This window comes from Equus przewalskii, chromosome 27 (assembly GCF_037783145.1).
Source record: "Equus przewalskii isolate Varuska chromosome 27, EquPr2, whole genome shotgun sequence".
NCBI lineage: Eukaryota > Metazoa > Chordata > Mammalia > Perissodactyla > Equidae > Equus > Equus przewalskii.
In genome coordinates, this window is record NC_091857.1 from 32206565 (window position 1) to 32218922 (window position 12358).

General features: G+C 41.3%; 1 long non-coding RNA gene across 1 annotated transcript; it reads left to right on the forward strand.

Annotated features, from left to right (window-relative positions):
* Positions 1-1013: 1013 nt before the first annotated feature.
* LOC139079864 (uncharacterized) lies at positions 1014-11966 on the forward strand. The gene is made up of 3 exons (XR_011533853.1): positions 1014-1127; positions 7746-7890; positions 11806-11966. It is a non-coding gene; the product is annotated as an uncharacterized lncRNA (long non-coding RNA).
* Positions 11967-12358: the final 392 nt, after the last annotated feature.

Here is a 12358-nt window from a genome sequence, read left to right on the forward strand (position 1 = left end):
AGACATAGAGACCTGAGAGTTTTCTTCCACTCCTTCTTCTCTCTCAACCCACGTTCCCAATTCAGTCACCAAATCCTGATCATTTTTCCTCCCAACTCTTTCTGGAATTTATTTCTTCCTTTATTCTATTTCCATTCTGTCCCAGAAGAGGTGTTTATCGCTCCCCAACTGGACTGTTACAAATAGGGACCAGGCTAGTTTATCTGACTCCAGTCTCATGGTCTTTCAGGACAACCTCTCTAACCAGCCATAAAGTGATCATTCTAGAATACAAACCTGGCCTTGTTTCTCCCTTGATGAAAGCCACTTGTTTGTCCTCCACCTTCCGTGGGCAGGTGTCTAAATAAATAGCATGTAAACCATATAAACCACAGCCTTCTCCCACCTTCACCTCCACCCCGTCTCCTGGCCGCTGGCCACAGCAAACTTCCGCCTTTCTCTGGGAAACTCTCTCTCTCAAGCAACCTTCTCTTTGCACAGGGAACTCTTCCTGTATGTCTTTCATTCATTTACTCATTCAGCAAATATTTTTGAGTGCCTAAGATGTCACATTTATCCTTTAACTTAAAAAAAAAATGTCTGGCAATCCCCAGACTATTGAACCCCTAGAAGCTTCACTGATGTAAGAGATATTGAATTTTCATAAGGTTTATCTCCCACCTCTGGTACACAGATGTCTCACTAAGGCCATGTTTCTCAACCTTAGCACTATTCAAATTTTGGGCCAGATAATTCTTTGTCAGAGGATGAGAGGCTGTCCTAAGCATTGTCGCGTATACAGCAGAATCCCTGGCCTCTACCTACCAAATACCAGCTGCTCACAATCCCCAATTTGTGACAACCAAAAATGTTTCCAGGCATCTTCAGATGTCGCCCGGGAGTTAAAATCCCCTGAGTGAGAACCACTGTATTAGGGCATCAATGATACTTGCCACTCCCTGATCAGCAAGTCCAAGTAGCATGACGTCATCAATAGGTGGGTCATAGTGATGTTCTGTGTCATGTCAGGATGAGCAAGGTCCTTGCAGACATGTAGACAGTGAATGTATACTGCTGTTCTTCACATATGAAGGCAACCACTATAGATTTTCCTTGTTGATGGGGATTGAGAAGAAAGCATTTGCCAGGTCAGTAATCACATACAAGTCTGAGAACATATGTTAATCTTAACCAGTAAATATAGCACATCCAATACCACAGCTTCAAAGAGATTATCACCTGAATAAGTTTAAGGTGGCCTACTTCATCTGGTAATTGAAGGGACACAATAGGTGAATTGAATGGAGATATTATGGGGACCACCATCTTGCCTCCTTTATGTCTTTGATGGTGGTAATAATATCTATAATTCCCCCTAGAATGAAATATTATTTCTGATGTACTATCTTGAAGAATAGTTTCAGGTAGCTTTACTCGGCCCTTCCTACCATGGTATCCCATAATCTACAAGCCAGGAAACCCATTGGGAGTTCTGCCAACCCCAAATATATCTATTGCATTTGGGGACCTATGAAATAATCACAGGGTAATTTTGTGGAAACAATGGGCCCATTATGAAAAGGACTTAGGTAAAACTTAGCTCATCACTTGGCCTCCTAAAGCTGCTGATCTAACTCTGGGACCAGTATGTGGCATTTCAGATCTCCTGGTATCAGTGTCAGTTCAGACTTTGCATATAGGAGTCCCCATTCTCTAGCACTAGTTACCTGGGGAAATATCTACAGATCTCTTGAAGAAGAGGATTAGAAGAATAAATTTTCATGTACACTTGTAGGAAATAGTAGTGTCTGTCTTTGAGGGGATCTCCTATGAATTTAGAATCTATGGATTCTAGATGTGTAAACTGATAGTTGAAAACTGAGAAGCCACAATTTTCCACTGCAAGGACTGATGTTAGCCTTCTGCTTGCTTTTTTATGATTATTATACAATTTTAACATCCTAGTCATCCATCTGTCTCCTGTTTAGGAACACCATGATCTATTTGCCAATCCTACAAATCTCTGGAGGTTAGGGCACTCTAACTGCTACTCTGCAGTGCTTCTGATGATGATAATTACAGCCACCTTTGCCTCTGGGGGCTAAGAACTGCCACCCCGTCCAATAATTCTGGAATCTCATTTTCCCCGTTAACATTAAGGAGCCCAGTTTTGTGGCAGTGTTTGTCACTGTTAGCCCCGGCCTACAGAAGACAAATGCTGACCTCTTAAGGATGAGTGAGCCCTTAACCTGTGCATTCCTATTGACTTCAGAAGGAAATGTCCTCCAGTCTCCTTCAAGAAACATAGTTAAGTGGAGAGTTGTGGGGTTTTATGTAGCAAATCCATTCTAATATTCCCAACTCTTTGAGCCTTACCTTTCTCATAGCCTGTCATCTCTGCCTTATCAATTGGAGACCATGATCCCGTGTAAATGTCAAAGAGTCACTCCAACAGACTTTTAAGACCAGCTCTAGGTGACCATGACAATCTAACACTCTCAAGATCCACCCCAACATGTCTTTGCTGATAGACATTTGTCAGTTCCTATAAGTCCTCTGACACATAGATTGTTTTCTCTTGGAGCAGGGAGTGTACTTCCCCACCGAAGCTGTGCTCAGACCTAACTCTGGTCATTAGCCAGGAGACAACGAGGGGTGATGGGGACAGATCTTGAGAAAAACAATGGTCAGCTGTGGAGCATCTCGTCTGTGAGGTCATGATGTAATCCCCGGGGAAGGGGAGGTTGATCTCTTTAAGTTGCTGGAGACAGCTTCTGCCAGACAGGAAGCTTCAGGCCATTTGGGATCCAATATTCTCAGTCTCAGCCAGGCAAAGGTCACCATCCAAAGTCTCAAGGTCCCACTTTTTTCCCATCAGGGAATTTTCTTTGACATTGAGGAGCCATTAAGGCTGTACATTTAGTCTTCTGCACTTCTGCCACCCTTATAATCAGATCTTAATTTTAAAATCTTCTGCCCTGCAGCTTTAGGAGATGAGAACCTCCTTTAAAGCTACTGTAGGAATACCCTGGCTTTCGGAGAGAGACTCACGATAGCAATTAACTGCCTTGTACCTATTATTTTTCTCTTTGCAAGGCTTCCAATGCCTTCAAAAGTGATTATCCCACATCACAATCCTTATAGTTATCATTGCCCCAAGATGGATCAAGTGCCACCATGAGATGATATCTCAATACTTTATCTCCACCTCCTCTTTGTCCTCATTAACTTCAGATAAAAGTAACTGTGAAGCTACCATATGCCAGAGGTTGTCACCATGCACTTACCACTGCCAAAGCCCACCAGAGGGTCTGCTTTCCAGAGCCAACACAGTCTCTGTCTCTCTTGGCTCAGGTTCTCTAGACAATAGACCCTGGGTCATATGTTTATGTGCTAACAGTTCACTAGAAAGTGAGAGCCTAGAGAAGGAGGGGTTGGGGGGAAGGGCAGTGAGGCAGAGGAGAGGGAGCCCAAATGCAAGGGTGCAGAGTACCAAGTTGGCCAAAGCTTTGTAACAGCCCGTCTGATTGCGCAGCCCCACATGATATCTTCAGGAAGGTTGGAGGGACTACTACATCTCAGAACAGTTTTGGGGCATGGGGAGAAATAAAAGAATTCGTTGACCGGCCCTTTCCTATCTGCTGTCTCCAACTGGGCAAAGTTGGCCCCATGGGGTTTTAATTTCTCCGCACTTTCAAGAGGTATCACCTAGCCTCTTCAGATGCAGCGACTTCTTTGTGCCAGTCAGTGCTGCACTGAGAGCAGCTTGACCTGCAGCGGTGGTGTTAGCAGCAGCAGTAAGCTGACTTTGACACTGCAGGAACAGCACAAGTCATTGTTGGGTCTGCTCCAGCCAATAAACAGGAGGGGGGTGCAGATCCGGCGGGTACGTAAACTGAGTCTGGCACAAGCCCTAAACACTAGCCTTGCATTTGGACATCAATAAGGTCAATAAGCTGGATATAAAGAGGTCATTTCAGGAAAGGCACAAGGTACAATGACTTGCAAAATCATGTGGACTCTTTTTTTATCTTTTTCAAACTTACGTCCTTAGATTTTTTTTTTTTTAAAGAAAGAAATCTTTATAGCAGCTAAGATGTTGGCATTTCCTTAATACATTCATTGAACCTGAGAGATTAACCACAAATTTTCGGGAAGTCTACCTGTTTAACCAATAAAGTTAATGGAGAAAAACCAGAATTGTTTTAAATTATAAATTCTATCCCATGGGGCACCTTCTTACAGTTCACTACTGTGGGTTTTTGCTTTAATTAGCCAGACAAACTGCATAAATTGTGCACTTCTATTTGTCCCTAACTATGGCCAAAGCTCCTTTTCAGCTTTGTATAGCCTTGCCCCCTCTTCAGCTGATGGACATCTCTGACTGTACGGCAATTCTAAATGTGTGCTAGGGGCAGGAGCTTACTTGTCTGAAACGACAATTTGGTAAAATACAAGATGAAAGGATAGAGAGAAAAGAAAGGAAAGGATCTCTCCCATTTATATTTACCACGACTCAAATTGAGTTTGAAGGACTTGGGATATTTTAATTGTAAAATATACTATATCTGACTTCATTACAGTGGCATAAAAATTGACTACATCATATTTTATCTGACTTAGGAAAATGGCTCTTTAAAGAAATGGCATTGAGTATTTTTATTGCTAAGTGTCATTTTGCGATATGAATAATCACAACTTATGTTTCATATGTTCAAAGCCATCCAAAAATCTTTCAGAATAATATCCTTGTATTTCATATATTTAAATCTAAGACTTGGTTACCAAAGCACGCTTTAGTTTCATGTTAAATGAACGACACAACGCAATATAATTTCATACAGACCAAAAACAGGAGCAAAAACAAAATTGCATTTGAAGGCATGAGGGCAAATTTGCGATGCCTACAAAGTCTGCTGTCACCACATACGCAAGACAATGTGCAGTCACATTATTCTGGTTTTGCATTCAGTAAACCAACAGTCATGTGGCATTTGAATGCCAAGACAGGATAAAGTTTAAAGCGTACTCGTTCATTTTAATCTTTCATTATAATGAGATTTGACATGTATCCAGCTATCTTTGGAGTGCATGACTTGAGCACGTCCATTTAATTCCCTGCATTGCCACCAAAGGCCTACCTAGGAACAAGATTGATAGCTCTGAAGTAGAGACCGCCAACACAACGTTAACCCATAAAATGACTATGAAGGGGTTTTTCTTTTTTTATATAAAAATATCCTCTCTTCCAACATGAATCTTTCAGATTGAAATAGAAAGGGTCTTTCTCAGACATCCAGGCAAACAACTGGTCAGCTCTCGGTTGCCAGCCACAGCGCCCCCTGCCGGGTTTACGACAGGGTCCCTCACAAACATCCTTTGCTTTAGGTTCTTAACTATTTCCAACTGATTCCTTTTCTGGACTAAAATGGCAAAGAAAATTACATAGGTGAGAGTCACATAGGGAAAAAGACCTCACACAACAATTGTGTCCCTACATACTTGATGAATGAATGAACAAACGAAGGAATGAATGAATGAATGGCATGGCACAACATGCATTTTTTGGTACCTAAGGTCCTATCTAACTAGTCAAAGCTTTGCTAAGATAAACTAAGCAGTGTCTTTTGAATCTCTTTTTTTTTTAAGTAATATAAACAAGTATCACATTTATTTAAGAAAATAATAATACTAAAATATGGAAAATAAGAAATGAAAGTTCCCCAAATCCTATTCCTTAGAAGTTACCTCCGTTAACAGTTTGCTATATTTCCTTCCAGGCTTTTTTCTCATGCATATATAAAACATATGCACACATTTTTAACAAAACGGGATTACGTATTGCATACTATTCTATAAGTTATTTTTTAAATCTCTCTCTTATAGACATTTTCCATACAGATATGTATAGCAAATATACCTCATGCCTTTAAACAGTGAATAATATTCCATAAGCCACTTCACCAGTCTCCTATAGGTGAAGAAGTATAACTGTAGGGTTAAAAATATGGGCACTTTTTTCTTTTTAATAGATGTTGTCAATTTTTCTCTAAAATATTAAACCATCATCAAAAACTGAGTACAATTCAACTTCTTAATAATTGGGATCTCACGGAGGAAACGCTATTTCATGGTTTTAATTTGTATTAATTTGATTATCAGTAAGGGTAAGCATGTCTTCTTTCTATAAACTATTTATACTTTTTCTTCTATGAATTACTTTTTCATATCCTTTGCCCATTTTTAACTGGATTGTTAATTGCTTTCTAACTGATTTGTAGGTACTTAGATATTAAGCTTTTCAAATTACATATTGTGAAGATTTCTCCCAGTTTCGTGTGTTCCTTTTAATTGGTGCTATATTGCTTTTAGTTATTTAGAAGAGTTTTGTTTCATAGTTATCAAATCCATTGTTTTAAACCATTATGAATCCTGGGTCAGATGACATTTTTTAAATGCCTTGCCAACGTAAAGGAAATATTTCCTATGTTTTTACTAGTAGTTCATAAATTTTTTATGTTTACGTCTATAATCATTTCAATTTTACTTTTTGTACATGGTATAAGTTAGAGATATAACTTTCTTTTCTAATCTTTTAATTTCTTAAATCTTAACTTTATTGTTTTTTAATTTTATCAAATAACAACCAGTTGTGTGAACATTATTTGTTCAATAATTCATCCTTTCTCCACTGATTTAAAATGCCTCCTTTATCAATATACCAATTTTCCACATATAGTTGAAGGCTTTAAGAGCAAAGACAGATGTTTTCAGAACAAGCAACAATTCTGCAACATAGCAACCCTGCCTGAGTCTCTAGCCTGCCTGGCCTGCCCTGCAGAATTTGGACTCAAAACTGCAACATCGGTTATTTATTTTGTTAATCTCTTGGTCTAATCCTGGGCCAGCATCTCAGTCTTTAATAACTGTAATTTTATAGTTCATTTTCACATCAAGGAAACTAAGAAGCTCCCCTTATTAATCTTTGTTTTCAAAAGTTTCTTGGCCCGTCTAGTGCATTTTCTTTTCCTGACTAACTTTAGAATCAAATGTACAACAGTATCATCAGACACATTCTGCCTTAGAAGGATCCCTTCCTTCCTCCATCCAACGTACACCAATTAGGCATCTTCTCTGAGCTGCCCATTGTCTCTAGGGGCTGGTCTGGCAATGGACCCAAGCATCAGAGAGCCCACTACCCAACACATCATAAACAAACAAATAGTGAAGTTCCACAGTGCAATGTAATGGTGGAAATAACTGGATTCTCAAAGAAGGGACTCGTAGCCCAGATTTAGAGCTTCAGGAAAGGTTTCCATAGGAGGTAATATCTAAAATCTCAATACAAATAATCACAGGAGTTAGCCAGGAAAAAACAGATGGAGAAGAGTATTTCAAGGCAGTAGGGAAGAGAATGCACGTTGAGCCAAAAGACCTGAAAAATGTCCAGCGTGAATGCAACATGCTGGCCAAGGCAAGGGGCCTGACAAGCTATCTTATGGATTTTGTGTTCTATCTCAAGAGCAATGATCTGCCTTAAAAAGGGTTTTGGGAAGAAGAGAGTAAGGGAAATGTGTCAGAGACATTGAATAGTCATTGAGTACCCAAGCATTCCCTTACTCTTCCCAACGAAGTGTCGGACGTCATGTGAGGCTGTACCATGTGACGAGTTCTGGCCAATGGGCTGTTAGTAGAAGTGATCTGTGGCATTGCCACGGTGAAGCATTTAAAATTGGTGCTTGACTCTCCCACACTGGTTTCCACAGCAATCTGAAAGCCCTGTGCTGGGATGGTGGTTTCCCAAAATGGAAGCAGCCTGGATCACCGAGTCACTGCATGGAGGATAGCTGCCCTAAAGACACACCCAACCCACACTGGAATTTTCATGAGCAAGAAAGAAATCTTTATTGTGTAAGCCATTGAGATCTCAAGGTTTATTTATTGCTATAGTAGAAGGTAGTGCTAACCTGAGCAGTAAAGTTTCCAAATACGGTCCAATGATTGGAAATCCAGCTTTCTTTTTTTTTTAATTTGTTTTGAGATTATGATAGTTTACAATCTTGTGAAATTTCAGTTGTACATTATTGTTTGTCAGTCATGTTGTAGGTGCACCACTTCACCCTTTGTGCCCACCCCCAACGCCCGCTTCCCCTGGTAACCGCTAATCTGTTCTCTTTGTGTACATGTTTATCTTCCACATATGAGTGGAGTCATACAGAGATTGTCTTCCTCTGTCTGGCTTATTTCACTTAACATAATACCCTCAAGGTCCATCCATGTTGTGAATGGGACAATTTTATCCTTTTTATGGCTGAGTAGTATTCCATTGTCTGTATGCATATATATACCATATCTTCTTTATCCAATCATCAGTTGATGGGCACTTAGGTTGCTTCCAAGTCTTGGCTATTGTAAATAATGCTGCAATGAACATAGGGGTGCACGGGACTTTTGGAATTGCTGATTTCAAGTTCTTTGGATAGATCCCCAGTAGTGGGATGGCTGGGTCATATGGTATCTCTATTTTTAATTTTTTGACAAATCTCCATACTGTTTTCCATAGTGGCGGCATCAGTTTGCATTCCCACCAGCAGTGTATGAGGGTTCCTTTTTCTCCACAACCTCTCCAACATTTGTCACTTTCTGTTTGGGTTATTTTTGCCATTCTAATAGGTGTAAGGTGATATCTTAGTGATTTGCACTTCCCTGATGATCAGTGATGATGAGCATCTTTTCATGTGCCTATTGGCCATCCATATATCTTCTTTGGAGAGATGTCTGTTCACGTCCCCTGCCCATTTTTGATAGGGTTGTTTCATTTTTTGTTGTGGAGTTGTGTGAGTTCTTTATATAGTATGGAGATTAACCCTTTGTTGGATATATGACTTGCAAATACTTTTTCCCAAATGGTGGGTTGTTTTTTTGTTTCCATCCTGTGGAAATCCAGCTTTTTGGAGCTTTAGAACACCATTAAAAGTCCTTGTCTTCTATAGCTAAGAATACTCTCTCCTTCAGGGAGAAATGGACTAATAAAAACTCAAGTCATGGCTGTGCCTCCCCAGGGGTTTACAAATTACTTCACTGATGAGCACTTTGCTCTACTGAGCAGATGTGAGGTCCTGCCTGCTTGGAGAACTATAAGTAATCTGGAATTTTCCTGTCTCTCCCTCTCTCTCCTTCCTCATGGTCCCTTTTTCCTTTCTTATTTATGTGCCTCTTTGTTCGTTCAGGCTTGGCCTTTCTCCTACCTTTCCTCATCAGTGAGATGGTCCTGATTTATAACTCAAAGGTGGCCGCATGGCAGCAGCAGCCACAAACAGTATCTTCACCTCCAGCCCCTCTGCACCTTCATGTGGGGTGGACAGGCTCCTTTGCACTGCTGTTCCTGCAGGAAGGAACTTGGATAAGTTCTTTTAACTTCTCTGAGACTTTGTTTCCTATTCTGCAAAGTTAGGATAATAATACTTAGTTGAAAGTCTTACAGTGATTATAGGAAATAACAAATATAAAGTTCCCAGCACAGTGCCTGGCACAGAGTATGAATTTCCCAAATGTCTGTTTCCCTTTTTCTCTTGATCTTTCTTCTGAAGGAGAGCCCAACTCCTCTCAGGTCTCCATGGTTTAATTCCACATCTATTTATATTGACCTTTTGATGGGCAAAATCCCATACTGAGGTCTGTGGAGAATACAAATGATCAGACCATCTAGCTGGGGAAGCAAAATATACTCGTGGGGAAAAGTTAACAGTCTTGTTAATTAAATTTGTAAATGCCCAAGTGTTTAATATAAGCTATAAATGGCAAAGAAATTCAAAGAAAGGAGACACCTGCTCTGGCTCCTGGGATTTGGGCTAAAGATTGGGCAGGGGAGGTGGAAGATCGAAGCTGCTCCTGCACTCTCCAAGGCCAGGCCTCCCACCTCTCGGTCAGCCATTCTCTAGTCTGCAACGGTCATGAGATTGACAGTTGTCCAATGATGGCAGAGATAGAGAGAGATGTTCTGAACAGGCTCTGTCCACTTCAAAGCAGGTACCTCCATAGGTCCTATCTATTGATTCGGGAAGGTATAACAAATATATTTTTGAATGAATGTGCTCACCCAACAAACGATTTTGGAGGGTCTGCTCTGTGTAAGGTACAAAGGTAGTTATACAAAGGCTTTCCTTGACATTGAAGGCTGGGACTGTGCCTGGTAGCATTTTGCTAAGCCAGAACCTAACATCAGCACGAGGCACCCAAAAGATATTTACAAACGGTCATAGGAAGTTCCCGTGGCTCTGTAAACACTGCCTACAAGTGTCCTTAAATTTCTCAATGGGGTGGGGTCAGCTCCTTATTGAGAATAACACCTTCCGCTTGTTCAACTGCTCCTGTGCACGCCCTGTGCCTCAACTGCACATATACTTCCTTTTAAACTCTAACAGAGCTCCAGCCACCATTCCCAAAAGAGAACATAAATTTTAGTGTGATCCTATCACATCACATACGCGACAATATGCAGAGCCACATATCAACGTAATATATCCACTTGCTTAAGATTCTAATATCAAATGCGACATTCAAAGGCCTTGATAAAAGCAACAAGTTGACAGTAACTAGGTCAAAATTTTTGCTTCTTCTTCTTCCCAAACCCTCCAGGTATACTGAAATTTAAGGGAACAGGAGGTTGATTGCTCTTCAGACTTTAAGGTAAACACAGGCCAGCAGTATGACACAGCTGCCAACAAAAACTAACTGAGATCTTAGGATGGATTAATTAATAAAAGTATTGTGTCATGAACAAAGGAGGCGGCAGATCTCCATATATGAGCAACATTTGGACCCCCCATGATCACTACCAGGGGACTCTGGTAGGAAGTGGCAGACAGGTGACCAGTGTTCTTCCTTCAAATCAGAACACAGTGAGGACATTCAGACAGGAGACTATAAATAACACAGTGCAAACACTACGTTATCTTTAAATGTTGCAAGAACCGCAGTGTGGAGAGAGCTAGATTTTTCCATATAGTTCCAAAGGGCAGCATGGAGACCAATAGATAAAAATGACAGGGAGACAATTTCCAACCAAATGTGAGGGAGGCCTTTCCAACAATTAAAGCTGTTCAAAAGCCGGAACAGTCTCATGAGGTGGTGAGCGCCCTGTCACTGATGGGTTCCTACGGACGTGTCTTCCCACTTTCTCGGCTGCATGGAAATTTAGGGGAACACAAGATCCTTCAGGCTTCAAGTCAGGTTTTGTGGAAAGCGTCCCACAGGACAGAGAGACTAGGTTGGGTAGCCTCAAATGGCTGCATGTAAGCTAACCAAAAATACTCGTTTCCTCAGATAGTATTTTCTATTACAAAGGTTAAGAATTTGCCAGGTCAGATTTTCTATGGGCACCCTGATCCCATCTTTGTTTCCAGTTCTTTTCTTAACTGACAGGTCCCGTTCTCAGTGGCATTTATGTGGTTCTCCCCCTGCCCCACCCCAAAGTCACACTTGGGCTCTTGCTAAAAGCTGTTGACTATAAACATCATCATTTATAATGCAAAAAGGGAATCATTGATTTTGTTCTGATTAGTCATCATAATGCTTTTCTCTTATATGTACTTAATCACTGTGGTTTCTCCAAGAATGGGAAGCTTTCCTTTCCACAGGAGAATCTAAATAGCTCTCTAAACAGACACCAGCTGGGCAAACAGTGCAGCGAATTTCGGCGCAATGTGATGAGAGCCACCACACCCACAGCCCAGGCCAAGCAGCCTCTCAGCACAGCAGCCAAATTACAAAGAGCTGCGGAACGGCTCCTTTTGATCTAACAGCGGGGTGCTTCCATTTCTTCAGGGAATGTTCCATGCAGTCCTGTGGTTAGTCACAAAGCCTGAAGATGATAAACGTACTACAGCATCGGCCAGTGTTTCCCTTCCAGGACCAGAAGTGGACGGAGCCTGAGCAAGCAGAAAATAATAATACAGCTGGCAGCCTGGCAAGGGGCCATAATGAAACGCCTCCGAGTAGTCCTTATTTCTGGAGCAGCCCTCCCTTCCCACCCCGCCTCACTTGCTGTGCTGGTCTGGGCACAGGGATAGGGCCTTCCATGTCCCTGTCCAAGGGAAGCCAGGGTAGTTTGCGATCTTAAACACAGGGAAACACGGAAGTCAGCCTGCTCTGCCTCTGGCTCCCAAGGGGAATTCCCAGCAGCTGTTTAATAGAGTGCATGCCCACCCAACATTATATAATTGTTCGAGGCGGGATGAGATGAGGTGAGAAAAAATAAAAGAATGAATGACTCCTGTGAGATTGCAGACAGTTGAGTAACCAGGTGGCATGCTTCCCTTAAGGAATGTTCTAGTGTGATTGGGGAGTAAGTGTGAGAAGTGTTGTAGCATCCTTGTGT